We start from the raw sequence: 15,790 nt of genomic DNA on the forward strand, positions 1-15,790 counted from the left end.
GGGTTTCTGAGCCAGGATCTTAGCAGTATGCTTTCCACGAAAAGCAAACAAAGCTGTGGTTTTCTTGCTGAGCTCCAGACCTTTGCTTGTCTAGAAAATGATTTCAAAACTCAAGTGTAGTCTGATATTTTCTGCAGAGTTTTGATGGCAATTTTCAAACTTCACTTTGGCATTTGGCTGTCATCCTCTTGGACTACTTTACTGTTCCTGTGTGATACAGGGGTGGAATTCACAGTTTCAGCATCACTAATGACACTCAGTGGCCCACCATGGCTGGGACCTCGTGTTCTCTTCTACACATTCTTCTGCACTCGAATCTCTCCCAAGCTCAGCTCTGTTCCACCGATTTACTTCTTGATATTTACACATGCTACACTTTTTATGATGGACTCTATGTATTTTCCCCTCTCACGGCCTCCTTCTCTATCCTGGGATCCACAAATATATCTTTGTGTCTCTAATCCCTTCCTTGGCCCAGATCTTATTTATAAACTAGCTAGATGATGACTTTTTTCTTTTAAATAACAAGTACTTTGTTGAATCACCCATAATATTCTTCACTGAATCATAAATGATGAGTTTAGGGGATTTTTGGAAAGTAATTTTAAACAAAAACATATTTTCTCTAGTAGGAATAATAGCATTGTTCATTACTATCTCTCTCTCTCTCTCTCTCTCTCTCTCTCTCTCTCTCTCTCTCTCTCTGCGTGTGTGTGTGTGTGTGTGTGTGTGTGTGTGTGTGTGTGTGTGTGTGGTGCGGGTGATACCAGCAATCAAATCTAGTGTGTGGTAGATTACTGAGGCACATATTTCAGGTCCTTGGTTCCCTGTTCTGGAAGATGGATGGAGAGGGAGAGGCCACCCAGCTAACTTCAGCATCTCCCTTACCTTTAGCATTGCTGTGTACCTGTGCCACTTTATAGGTTCATATATCTTTTAAAACATGAAATACTGGGCTACTGAGATTGCTCAGCAGGTAAAGATGCTCACCACCAAGACTTGATAACCGGGGTTCAATCCATGAGACACACATGGTGGAAGGGAAGAGCTGACTTCTGTATGTTTTCCTCAGACCTCTACATATATGCCAGGGTGCATGTGCTCCCTCCCCACAAAAGTAAATATATGTACAACAAAATATTAAATAAAAATTTGTATAGGACAGCATTTCCTGTTCTTAACTCTTCACTCATGTATTCTAGATATAATTCCTATCCTTGTCTAAATATGAATTTCAGGAGATCTCATATTTTCATATCTATACATTTTTCTACTGTTTTTATTATGTTTTACGATCATTGTTTGAGTGATGGTATCTCTGGTGGTACAGTGGGCCTTTGGAAGAAATACATAAAATAATTGAAGACAAATCATTCATACTTTCCCATTACTCACTTACTGGTTTCAACTCAACAGTAGAGGTTTGTCCTCTACTGTTTTATATCATTTTATATCAAGTTTTTCATTCTATGCCAATTAATTCATCCATATTCAAATACCTTAAAGCACAATATTTTGATATTACTCACCTTTTGTAATTGTAAAATCTGAATTTATATTTTCCCCAGATAAAAGTCCAAGTTACTCAATGAGCACTTATTTTTCATTGCATTTCAATTCTTTATATCATTTCTTCCTTAGTTTGCAGGCTGCAACCAAGTCAGTGAGATTAGCCACCCCTGATTTGATACAGAACACTGTATCAAATTGTAGGAAGCAAAATTCAAGTTGCCAATGTTGTCTTTCCTAAATGCTGAATGTTTTAATTCTTAGTAGGTTATCCATTGACTTTATAGGTACTGACTGAGTCATTCAAGCTATTTTATTAAGAGGTAATACAATCCTAATTTCTTTGCATTTGATGATTTAATTTACTAGGGAAGGCAATAATTCATAAATGGGGAGAATAAATGATAAAATGGACTCCAAGGTTGTAGGGGAGATCAGGAAGTGATCCAGAATGGAGACTATGTCACACAGGAGGGAATGATTTTGAAAGTAAGAGGAACAAGAACACTCTGATGCTAAGGAAAGAAAGGCGATGTGTCAGACAGTCAACGGTGCTTCCATACTGAGAGGACTTAGAGCAAAGTGTGTGCTGGCCTGGGGCAAGTGTTCACATATCCAGTGGCCAACTGCAGCAGCAAAGCTTTACAAGCTCCTTGCTGTCTGTCAGAACAGTGTTTGAAATAAGTAATGAAGTGGTTGTTCAAGATCTTCAAGGCATCTTTGATTTCTTTAGAAAGCAAACTGAAGTGCAAGATTCAAATACAGAAAGAGGAAATAAAGGTAGCTTGGATGAGGAGGTTGCTGGAGTGAAGGGAGAGGGAGTTCCTCCTCAAGAGCTGTGAGGAAGACTGGAAGGACAAAGACAATGTCTCCTACACGAAAAAAGCAACAGTTTGGGCTTGGTGTACACCATGAGCACGTGGTGTAACAGGCTGTTGGCACTTTGTATGCATTAGTAGGTGGAGAGTGCATGGTTTACACAGGAACTCACCACAAGTTTATGGGAAGTGCCTATTTCCCCTACGATAGAGAGGCCATTTTCATAAGATGAAATTATTTAATGCTTTGTATTTCTCTTTACTTCTATGTTGAATTCTCAAGATTAGTCTTTTAATTATTAGAAGTTTCAGAATAGAAAAGCAATAAATAGCATTGGTGCAGTGGCTGCACATTGATTTGGTTCTGGACATCAGCTACTAGTAAATGAAATGGAGACCTGAAGCCTCTTGGCTCTGAGAATAGTTTATAGGCCCTTGGGGTCTTCTTTATCGTCTGTGCTGTTCATGATGACGGAACAAACCAAAGAACTTCTGTTACTTTCAAGTATCTTGTTTATAATCTATCTTGATACATTCATTTTTTGGGGGGAGGGGGTTCAAGGGCTTATCATTGAAAAAATGCATCTCAGGATACTGTAATATTTTTATTGACTTAATGTTGTAATATTATCCAACACACACTTCCCATCACAAAAATCTGAAAATGGAGTTATTACTCAGAAAGAGGGCTGGTTTAGGCTATGCTGGAAGAATGAGTAGAAATATAAATTTTGACAGAAATGCAAAGAACAGTTATTTCTATCTTATTGAAGATGTGTTTAAATTATATTTCTTTAGCCACACATTGGATTCTCGTGTGCAATAAGCACAGGAACTTAAAGAAGATAAAGAGTGTTTAAAGTTTGCATTATATTGTTATTCATCTGGCTCAGAAATATCTATCAATAACAGAAGATTATGTGAAGCCACATTGAAATTCTGACACGGTTTCGTGTTAGCACCATCACAGTGACAGGAAGAAAAGTGTCTCCAAATGTAGTTCTGAAATGTAAGGCACGTGTTGGATGAACTTTAGCCTTCACTGAAGTCATTAAGGCATTTCTTAAAGATCATTTTATACACATGATGAAGTAATGTGTAGAATCTGTCAAGACAGAAGGAGGACTTAGCTGTAAAGATTTAATGATTTCAAAGGAAAGTACTCCCCAGCCACAAATCGCTATTCAGAGACAAATTGTAGGTCTGTCTAATGGAGCTTCCTATTTTCCTTGCATAAGTCACAAGTGAGACATGAATTTTACATTGGATGTGGAAATACATACAGTTATGGTTCCTCTGTGATTTGCACAAAAAAGAAGGGAACACTGAATACCTCTGACGGAAACTGAAAGACCCAAGTTTTATAACTTTTCTCTAAGAAAGCACATAAAAAACTATCATAAAAAATAGCTATTGAGCCCAAAGATTTTTTCTTTTTATGATCCTATCACTCAAAAAAAAAAAAAAAAAAGAAAAGAAACAAAATCCAGTTGTTAATGTGGGTGATTGTTGCACATTTGCATTTTATGCAAAAGTGTTGAAGGCAATGGTTTCCTTTGTAAAATCTTTAAGGGTTCTGGGAGAAGTTAGCTTAAGGCCACATCCTTGTTAAAGGCAAAATGTAAAGGGTGTTCTCTGGAGAGACAGGGAGAAAACTTCATAGCCATGAGTATTAATTGGACTTCAAGAAAAGAAAATAACGGCTTCCGTCTTGAGTATAACATAAATCTCTCTACCTAATGAGTCTTGACTTAGAATGTATGATCGAATATTAACTCACACCCTTGCCAGGGTATTAGCTATGCTGAGGACTTGAGACTCTTAGCTTAGAATACATACCATCATGTTAATCATTTTAGGGAAATAATTTAAGTTAGGAGCAAACTCTTAGTTGTCCTATTAGATTGTGATCTGCTATAGCCTTTATGGTTTTATTACTGTTTTAAAATTTTGCTACTTTTTTCATTTAAAAAGGTCATATGGTCAGAGCCAGGCATCTGTGACACACAAGGAAAAGCAAATGCATCTGTTTCCCAGACGTGGTTCTGTCCAAGAGCTTCCTACCCTTTAGATTGAAGGAAACCCTTGTGATCTGATAAGGCACGTAGAGGCCAAAAGGAAATTTTGGGATTAATACTATGATTATTCATTCCTTTCCACTTAACTATTTTATTTTCAATGTACCTATCATGAGGTAGGTTTTATAGTAGATTGAGGTTACAGTAGTTAACCTGACTGCGTGGAACTAATCAGTTACAAAATGACTCTAAGAATACTAAGTGTGATTGAAGTTAAGCATAAAGACAAAAACCAGCTAACAAAACCCAGTATTAATTACTCAGGCAGAGAACACAAATAAAGACATTCTAGAGAGAATCAGGAGCACAGGCTGGTTCCTAGAGTCCTGGAGAAAACTGCTTGAAGAATGAAAAAATAATCATTATGATTGTTTCTGGGTAGCAATAGATGGTGATGGGGTTGAAGAGGAACGCTGAAGTGAGCAAGAAGTGCCATGGAAATCATGTTCATGCAGTCAGCTTTCCCTCACAACCACTACAAAAACGTGATGGCCTCTAAATATGAAAGAAAGGCTTTTTATTAGAGTTTAGGATAGCACTAAGCAAATGGCTGTCTTATATAGAGAAAAATTGTGAGCAAACATTTCAAGTGTGCTAGTTAGATAGTCTCTCACAATTACTCAGTACTACTATTACAGAGTACAAGCAGTCACAATCAGTGAATGTTTCGATAGGGGGATCTCGCTGCACTCCAGTAAATCTTGGTGCAAGGTACCAGTGGCCAGAACATGGTCCACAGTTTGCAAGTAGGTAAGTAAGAATGGAGTCAGAGAAAGAGGTAGGAGATTTGTGAAGAAATCTCCATGAATGATTACTGGAGTTTTAGAAAAGTAAAGTAATAGGATTAAGCAGTGGACACAACACAAATTTCAGAGGTAGAATTCAGGGGGCTTGATGCTGGCTAGAACAGAAGAGTGAGAAAAATAGAAAATAGATTGATAGATATAGATAGAGAGTGAGACAGATGGAGAGACAATAGAAGGAATGTTTTTCTCAGGGTTTCTTGCTGCTCTAACTAGATGATAACAGAATGATAATAACTGGACCCTTATTATGTGTCAGACTTTAAGTATTGTGTATACTTTAGCTGATTATTTCATAGTGAGTCTATGAAATAGGAGTTAATATTTCACCAATTTGCATACTGTATGTTATGTGTATACACACACACACACACACACACATGAGTTAAGGACTTAACAGTGAACTCTCGTATGACTAGAAAAATGTGATTATGTGTAAATAAATACAAAAAGAGCTAATATAAAGAAAAGCATTGAAAATAATAGTTAACAAGGCAGTGACATTATAAGATCAGGAGACATGACAGAGAACAAAGATTGGTGTGTATTTTGTATCTGATTTCTGTAGTTCCTCTTTCATTTATATTCAAAAGATTAAGGAGGGAAGGTTTTATGGTGAGAGGTTTGCAAATGAAGTGCTTGTCCAGTTCTTTCAATTAGCCTGGATGCTGTCTGCTGCAGCTGCCCTGGAAGGGGCAGTTGGAGACAGTCACCATGAGGACACTCCGCGGCCGGCAGCGTCGGAGCTAACATCTGGCATAACCACACACGTTCTGTAGTTTGCTTCCTGCTTCACTGAGCTGAGTTACTTAATTAGAGACACATAGACATCAGAAGGCCAGAAATGCAGGAAGGACTCAAAAACTCAAACAGAGGGGCGTGTACTCTGACCATCAAGACAGAAGGTGAAGCCAGAGAGATGTCCGAGGTTGAGGGCTGGGCTTGGCTCCAAACACGATGAAGTGAGATGGTGAGTAGATAGGATGAGCGAGCAGATGTGAAGTGTTCGAACAGACTTTGCTCCTGCAGATTTGAAGTAACCCTGCATACTAATGCAGTTTGGAGCTACAGAAAATCTACACAATCCATCTTACTCTATTTTGCTCTCCTCTCTGCCTCCTGTCTAACACAACTTTCCAAGTTTTTCTAGAAATGCTGAAATGTTTCCCAGTATGCCTCACAGAGCTGATGTTTATAGACTGAGATGAAACAAAGTCTGTTTGTATAGGCTCATTGCAGGTTATGATTGTAGAAAATCTGAAAATCCTTATCAAGAAAGAAGTGGGATGGAGCTTATAACTCACATGGAAGAACCTGCTCGACAGAGTCCCAGACTTATGACTATCCACTTTTCATAACAACTTCCTGCTTAACTTTCAAACTGTTTCACCTGTATAGGGTGTCTCATTTAAAGTTCAAACCCTTAAGTATGTTGCAAACAGTAGACATTCTGTTAGAACAAAAGGTTAGGTAGGATTTGAAGAACACTTTCTGTCACCAAAGTAGTGGAAGTTAAGATGTTCATTTATTAAAGATTCACATTGGAAATTTTAATTAAGAATGAAATGATGTTTTTATATTGTTTATGCCTGGTTTTATTCTCAAGAACTACATAACAATCACATAAAAATATTTCTCACTTAGAAAAACTGTTTGCCAATATTTTCTTGCCAAACATGGGTCATAAGAAACCAGACTCCAAGCTGGGTGGTGGTGGCGCACACCTTTAATCCCAACACTTGGGAGGCAGAGGCAGATGGATCTTTGTGAGTTCGGGGCCAGCGTGGTCTATAGAGCGAGATCCAGGAAAGGTGCAAAGCTACACAGAGAAACCCTGTCTCAAAAAACCAAAAAAAAAAAAAAAAAAAAAAAAAAAAAAAAGAAGCCAGCCTCCATATTTGCAAGCACTGCTTACTGACGTGTGCATGTCACAAATGTTCAGGACACATTCGTGTACATGTTCTGTCCTGATTCAGGAGGCTGATACAGTTAGCACTGCAGAGTCCTGTCCTAATTCCCCAAGGGCTTTCCCTTTCATAAATATATAATCATAACAAATCCATCGGATTATACTTATCCTCATGATAACATTCAGAGGAATATTTTTTCTCCTCAGAGTAGTACATTTCTTGTTAATAAGAAACTCGACAATATTGAATAGATGTTTCTTGCTAATTAAGCTTGCAAATGTATTTTTAAAAACTGCTTTCCCTCTAGAACATTAATAAAACCTAAGGTATGATTGTTATTTTTATACATTTCTCTTTTGTGTTTTCAAGACATAGATTTGACATTGTTTATATTTCAAATAGCATTTAGTGAAATGAAGTATAGTTCTTAAATTAATATTCTTTAATACTTTAATATAAAAAGTGTAAGATGAAAATAAGATTCTTAACATTTAAATAAGTAAATTAATTTACTCTTTCTAATACTGTCTAATCATGCTAACACCCTCAGAATCATTATTGTCTCAGAACATTCATAAGGCAAACATTCTAAAATAAATTATCTTTTATTCACTTCCAGCCCCAAGTTCTGAAACTCTGATTATGTTGGACAATTTGTTATACAAAACACCAGGAATCCACTCTTTTGACTCCATGGATTCTTCCAAACAACACAATGAAGAGAACAAAATCTCTCTTCTGATCATCAACAACAAGGGAAATATTGACACCTATGTTCACACCCACCAGGGAACCCTGCAAGCTAGGGCATATAGACCCTGCAGCCAGAAGTACAAAGATGGATAATCTAATACTATTTTATAGAGGTAGGGATTTTATACCTACCTCTGCGACTTCATGAAGAAATCTTGGCATTTATTTAATTTCTATCCTGGGCAATAACTCATGAAAAGATTGTGTTTTGGGAAGTATGGTCTTCCAGGCTCTTGATCTGCTTGTGATTGTTGGGTAATAACGCTGTATAACTATGATTGATTGGCCATTTATTTTGTGTCAGGACTTTATACAGTATATCATTTATCTTTCACAAAAGCCCAAAAGTTGGCTTTATTTCCTCTCTTTCACAAGAAAGTAAACAAATAATGAGATGATGAAATCTTCTAAATAAAATTAAAAGATAACTTCAAAGTCATAATTATATCTTCAATATACATAATTGTGAAAATAATGTATTTGGTTCAGGGTTGCATATAGACAGAAAAACAAGCAGAGAAGGGCAATCAAGCACCCAGATGACATAGCATACATGCAGCTTTTGTGCACAAATGATTGTAGAGTTCTCTGGCAAACGTTAGTCGCTCAGGTGAGTGAGGTCATGCCAATAATATACTCCTATATGAATGAGAAAGCTATAGCTTTCACCTGTACTTCAATGAATGTTTTTCTCTGCCATAGCTATATATTTACTTTTATTTAAACATTGCAAAAATATATCAGGCAAGGCGTCTTGATTACACTGCACAAATTTCTACTATCCGCTTTTTCCTGTCCCTACTTGTGAGCCTAAAGCCCATACACTGAGGTTCAATGTCCATCAAGGTGCCTTCTATAAAGCTGACACTCGCCCAGCTGGTCTGGATAGAACTCAACATTTTGAGTGACTCTTCCTTAGAGTCAAATTCAGAAGAATTTATAATAATCATATTTATAAAATATAGAAAATAAGTAGATATTGAACAATTACTAAACAGACAACATTAATCATTATTTTGGTCTAGAAAACATTACAAGGAGGACTGATTTCTGTTCTTTACATATTTAAAATTAACATTATGCATTAAAACATTTTTGACATTACAAAAAATACCCCACAGAAAGTCAAATGGAACAGATAGCCTAGAGTCACTGCATGGATGGGTTTAAATTAATCCTTGCTATCTCAGCTATAGATTGATTTTCGAAATCCCCTGTACTTTATATAGATGAGCTATTGAGTGGCATAGAATGGTGGTTTAAAAAGTTGCAATACGTAAGCTTGTAATTATCTCAGGCATGTTGTAATTGAAAGCATGATGCTTCTCAGCTACTGCATCAAGTTACTTTGTGACACAATGATATTAATGTCTCAATCATACTTTGTGCTGTAATATTCATGAAGCTAAAAACCCGAGAGCTGCTTGTCATTGCATCAGAATCTACTTTCCCCTAAATACCCAATTCTGGCCCTCTTTAGACTTTTAAGTTTAAGTTTTTGCATCCTCTAAGATTGGTATGTTAAATTGGATGCAACTGTAGTAATATAAAATATTTTAAATATTAACAGAGTAAAATGTTACCCTTAACTTAATATGGAGAATCAATTATAGAAAATAGTCCTGAACTCACAGGGAAGAAAATAAAAGGGGGTTGACCTGAAAGAATGTTCAGGAAAATAAAACTGAAAATTATCCCAATATTTCTTATCTATCAAAATGTTTTTATAGGTCCAGAGTTTCTCTGGATGACTAGGGCACATGGCAATATATATTATAAGCAGAAAGCTGGAGAATTTTCTACCATCAATTTTCCATCAAAACCATTAAAACCCCAAAGACAGCTGACAGTATGAGAATTATGGAGTGTGGGAATTTTTGGAAAAGCTTGAGAAGTGGACTGTGTTTGTGGAGGGCACTCTAGAAGGAAGCAGTGCATCAAAAGGAGGCCAGTTGTTCAGAAAGTGAGCAGTGCAATTATTCTCTGACAGCACAGGTAAGTTCTCACGTAAAAGATAATGACATGCTACAAGAAGTGAGGCTGAGAGTATGGCAGTACTCCTTTAGATGGTGGTTCTCTTGGAGACATCGAAGGGTAACTTGGCAAGGAAGGTGGTACAGCAAACACTTTACAGACTTTGAAAATGTGATATGAAGAGGGAAACTAGCTAAAGCTCTGCAGCTGCTGAGTGACCAAACTGCTATTGGAAACTATGGTTTCCACTACCAACCCCGTGCTGTCCCAACACTTGGTGCTGACACAGTGGCAGGCTTCTGTTGTTTAACTAGAGGAAGTTCTGTTTTTAAACACTGGGGAGTCAGTGAGAATAGCTCCTTTGGATTGAATATTCCAGGTATTTCTGAGAAGAGATCTTACCAAAGCAGTGACTTATTGTTGTCTGTTGCCACAGTTGGTTTATATTTCCTTAAAGACAGGAATAAAATTCATGTCCCACACAGACAACACTGTAGTGCATCCTCTTGGTTGCATAAAGATGGTTAACATAGGCGTGAACCAACTTTTTTTTAACTTTGTTCACTTTCACTTATTTCTAAATAAGTAACTGAAAATGAAACAGTAAGAAACATTGAGAAACTAGAAAATACATCAAAAGTGAGTCTCTCTAGAGTAGGCATCAGAATGTGAAGGGCAGTGAAATGTTAGATGAACATGCTGACCTACTCAATTGTACCAGCTTGCCACCTGGACAAAACTTCCAGGGTCTAACACAAGGAGGAGGAGCTGGGCAAACCTAACTGTCCGCTTGAGGCGGGGATAGCTCTAGTATTCTATGAATCAGAGGCAGCTGCATTCACAGTAGCTGGAGGAGAGCTGCAATGATGTCACAGGTCTACAGCATATCTCACATTGTGAGATACAGTAGTACTAACTAGTGTAGACCCAAGGAAATGGGAATCGAAAGGACATCCTGAAAGGCTTACAAAAGACAGTCCTGAGTATTCACAGAGGAATTTGATGAAGCTAGAGGTATTTTTTAAAGGAAAATAAGCTAGATTCAGAAAAATATAATGTATTTGCACACATGGAATATAGATTTATAGAGTGTGTGTGTGTGTGTGTGTGTGTGTGTGTGTGTGTGTGTGTGTATAAATATGTGGCACTAAGTTTGAAAGGGGATTTGAGAGGCAAAGAAGATCTCAAGGAGACAGGGAACAAGAGAATGTATAAAATAAATGTACAATGAAAGGAGAAAGAGGTTCTTTTGTGGGGATATAGGGCACCTAGAGGAAGAGGAGGATGGCTGTGGGAGACAAATAGAAGTATACTGGTGTATGTGCAGATTATGTACAGTGGAACTTGGTTCCTTTATGCTAACCAGCTCATAGTAAGGCTTGAAGAGGTGCTGAAGTCAGCCAGACTAGGGACAGTTCCTTCCTCAATAGCTGGATTGAAGGATCTCATTAACCAGAACCCCCTGATGTCAGTGCTGACAACGTCTCATCTTACAACAGAGGAAAGTGAAGCCCAAACTACACATTATTCTGGTTCTGTATAAAGTGCTAAAAGCAAGAGCAGAAAGAGTAAGCTGTCACTAAATAACTAACTGAACAAGATAAAAAAATACTCAGCTAATCACAAAATTCTAATGTCTGAAGGACATAAAAATTTACAATATGAAAGGAATTTTATCAAAAAATTTAACATCTATTTAGGGGAAAATCAAGCAACAAAAACTAATTTAAAAATGACACATGCCAACTTAGTTAAGGTTACTATTGCTGTGATGAAACACCATGATCAAAGTAACTTGGGGAGGAAAGGACTTAATTGGCTTACACTTCCATATTGCTGTCCATCATCAAAGTCAGTCAGGACAGGAACTCAAGCAGGCCAAGAACCTGAAGGCAGGAGCTGATGCAGAAGCAATGGATGAATGCTGCTTACTGGCTTGTTTTCCCATGGCTTGCTCAGACTGCTTTCTTATAGAACCCAGGACCATAAGCCCAGAGATGACACCACCCACAATGGACTGGGCCCTCCCTCATTTACCACTAACTAAGAAAATGCCTTATAGTGGATCTTATGGAGGCATTTGTGGTGATATTTTGTTTGTTCTCTAACAAATAAAGCTTGTCTGATGAACAGAGGGTGGGAATAGCCATTATTAGCCACAGAGGTCTGGAGGTCAATACAGACAGACAGGAAGTGATATGGCTGGGCAGAAAGAGGAGCTCGGCCCTTTTTGGTCTGAGAAGTCATGGAGGTAAGAGGTGACTTTGGCTAGCTCCTTTACTTCTCTGATCTTTTAGCATTTACCCCTTTATCTGACTCTGGATTTTTATTACCAAGACCAGTTAGAATTTGTGCTACATCTGGTGCCAATGTGGGGCACAAATTCATGAAAAAGCTGCTTGCCCTGGCTTTGCTGCCGCCATCACAGGCTGGAGCTGAACTTGGCCAGAGTCACCACCCTGCTGGCTAGGTTTTCCTTTCTTTTCCCCAAGCCCTCTCAGTGAATTTGGGATTTTTCTGTTGTAGCCTCTCTGCAGCAAACTCCACAGGCATTTGCACTCTGGACACTGCCAGAATTAGCCCCTCATCACCAGCCAGCTACCTTTTAGGCAGCTCCCACTGCACTTGTTTCTTCCCCACGAACACCTGTGTGCATTTTTAAGACAGCGAGTTCCCTCTTCTGGTGGGTGGTGGGCTTTCCCTGGACTCCCTCCTGGGACTGCTGCCAAACTAGGTAGCTGCCTTGAAAATCCACTTGGGCTTCTACTGTTCCACACAACAGTAGTCAGCATCATCATTGGCAGATTTGGCAAGACAATTGGGATTTCTTAAAGGTGGGAATTAGTTAAAAGAGAATTTTTTTAATGTGAGTGCTAAGATACAACTTTTAGAAAAACTTATTAAAACAGATCATGAAGATATTCAGACCCAGACAGAGGAATTTAAAGGAGAACCAATCTCACTGTTGCATTATAAGGTTAGAGAGGAACAGCCTAAGGTTTTCACACAACCAACTTTAATTTATCCAGTAACCTAACAGGAATTGACAAATGATAGCTATCCCCAAGGCTGTGTTAGAGCTGAATGAACTCATGTGCAAATGTTAGATTTAAGGAGATTCAAGGAAGTGAGAGTCTCATATGGTATGCATTTCCTTTTGTGAAATAGATGTTAAATTCATAGTCAACTAGTAACAGAATTGTCCCATAAGACTGGAGAGACTTGGTTACAGCAGTATTGGAACCTGGTCCTCAATTACAGTGGAGGACCTGGTGGAAAGATGAGGCTAGGACAATTGAACAATGAAGCAGGGCTAGAGGTGTAGAAATCTCCCAAGACCAACTTCTTGGAGAGGGTGATTATGCTGATGTACAAAGACAGTCTCTATATGATGTCCACACCCTGGTTCTATGCCTTTCAGCAGCTTTGAATGCTTGGGACAGAATTGAAGAAGTCAGAAAGAGAACTGAGTCATTTACGAAAGTTATACAGGGCCCAAAAGAAACCTTTGTAGATTTTTTTTTTAACAAAGATTGACTTCAGCTGTAAATAGAATGATACCAAAAGAAGCTAGACAAAGAATAATTGAATCTTTGGCTTTTGAGAATGCTAATTCACAATGCAAAAAGGTAATAAGGCCTTTAAAGGCAAGATCAGCACCCTTAGAGGAATGGATCTGAGTTACAACCAATATTGAATCTTAAAACCATGATGGTGCTTGGATAGGAAAGGTGATTTCCAGAGGCTTTCAGAAAAATAAAAAAAGGTCAAATGTTTTAATTGTGTCAAACAAGGTCACCTAAAAAGGGATTGTAAACAGGGCATTACTAGAAACAATGTTTTTTCTAAGAATAATCCAAACAGAAGACCTCTCCCTTATGGAGTATGCAGACAGTGTGGCAAAGGCAGACACTGGATCAACAAGGGACAGACAGGGTAACCCTTTAGCATCAAGAAATGCCCTGGGGGCCTCTCACAGGCCCCTATGTCATTTGCTGACACCATGGGGGAAGCTCCTTCACACAGCAATTAAAAGACCCAGTGCCTATTGTAAAAAACCATACTGCTCTGTATGCTAGAACAGCTTTAGAAGATAAAACAAAAATTTCAGGAGAAACGATAAATCAAAATTGATAAAGATTAGATTTGAACAAGAGAGACTTCTTTGTTAGAAGAGGTGATAGTTCATCAACCAGTGTGACCACTCAATCTAAACTAACTTCTAAGACTAACAAATGCTTTTCATTTGATCAGATATAACTTTTCAAAAGGGAAACTCCCCAAAGTTAGGGTTGAGACAGGTCTCTGTTTCTGTCTTTTCAGAAAAATAAAAACAACCATCTTGAGGAATTTAAAGACTTTTGGACAAATAAGCATCCAAAGAAGAAGGGAGAACTACCCAGAAAAAATTACTATGTAAAGGAATAATCTGATGTAATCCAATCTCTGACGTCTCCAAAAGGATGATGGGACCCCACAATGACAATTCCACCTGGACTATGGTAATGTAACTAAGATGACAAACAACAGCTAAAGATTGGCTTTGGACAACAAACTGCTCAGGACAATTTCAAAGTGGCTAGCTGAGATGATCCAGTTTCACTGACTACTTTAGCCAGGACTTGAGACAAGCCCTGTACTCTCCTGTTACACAGAGACTGGACAACAAATGACATAGCTAACTCTCCCAGGACTTGACAATTATCCCAATTTTTTCAGGGTTCCCTAAAGATGTCATCACCCCCAGTCAGCATAAAGTAATTTTAAGAAAACGATGCCCACATTCCTTAGAGGTGGGGTGGGTGGTTTTTGGTCTTTCAATGGGCTATGGATATTTGTCATTGTTTAGGGTGGTTGGTTACAAGTTGTTATTAGTAATGGTCAGGAAAAAAGCTGAAGAGAGGAGATTAGATTGAGGGTTTTTGTTTAAAAAAGAAAAAAGAAAAAGGGGGAATATAATAATATAAAAAGGTAGATTATTGAATCTACTCTGAAAAGAAAAAGGGAGATATAAATATGATAGAATAAAAGAGTAGATTGTTGAATTTAGTTTTAAAAAGCAACTACTTGTTTGGATCTTTGTATACTGACACAAATTTGAGATTATTTTTGTTACAACACACTGTACATACATTTCTACTCTTGTTCAAGGTATTGCACCTATACAACTCATTTAACAATGTAATGCAAATTTCTAGTTCTTAAAAGTTATTATTAGTAACTAATTAGGATATAAAGAAATGTAAGTTAGTAATTTGTCATACAATCAAACTTGTAGTCATATCAAGCATGTTTTCAAGCTCAAACAGAGCTATATTTTAGAGAAACAGGCAATCTTCAAACACTTCAGAGCTCTACAGAATATGGCATTTAAGATGTTTTAGTAACATAGGTTCTTTTTTTAATGATAGTGATACATGTCTGCTCCAGGTACCACCAATCTACATCAGAGAAGATGATGGGAACTGAAGAAACTCCACATGGAGTTTACTTTCTTTGTGGCAAAAGTTAGCCACTGATCAAGAAAGTGCCCTTGCCTTGACTACTGACAGTATGCTGTTCAAAGTGGACAAGCAGGACACAAAAGAAAGTGACTGCCAAAATTTGCCAAGACAAGGTAGGACAGCCCTTCAGAATATCCTGCTTCACAGTAAAGTCTGTCAGATATGTTAGGTCCGTAGGCCGAAGATAAATGCCCCAATGTTGCAGAGGAACCTTGGTTGACTATCCAGGCAGTCAGCTGATTCTGTCATTTCTCACATTTTTTGGAAGTTGCTTGCTTGCACTTCCTGCTTACTCAGATAATACTATTTCCTCCTCAGGTCTCTGATGCCATTGAAGACTTTATAGTTATAGTTTTCCTTGTTACCAAATTCAGAAAAGAAATTCACTAAAGAGGTGTAAAATGTATAGGGTTGAGGGACATCAAAAGATAATTTTGGTAA

General features: G+C 37.8%; 1 protein-coding gene across 1 annotated transcript in view; it reads right to left on the reverse strand.

Moving 5' to 3' along the window:
• Cntn5 (contactin 5) overlaps window positions 1–15,790 on the reverse strand; it is a 476,649-nt gene that overhangs the window by 259,261 nt on the left and 201,598 nt on the right. The window lies entirely within an intron of this gene.

Source organism: Peromyscus eremicus, chromosome 7 (genome assembly GCF_949786415.1).
Source record: "Peromyscus eremicus chromosome 7, PerEre_H2_v1, whole genome shotgun sequence".
Taxonomy (NCBI): domain Eukaryota; kingdom Metazoa; phylum Chordata; class Mammalia; order Rodentia; family Cricetidae; genus Peromyscus; species Peromyscus eremicus.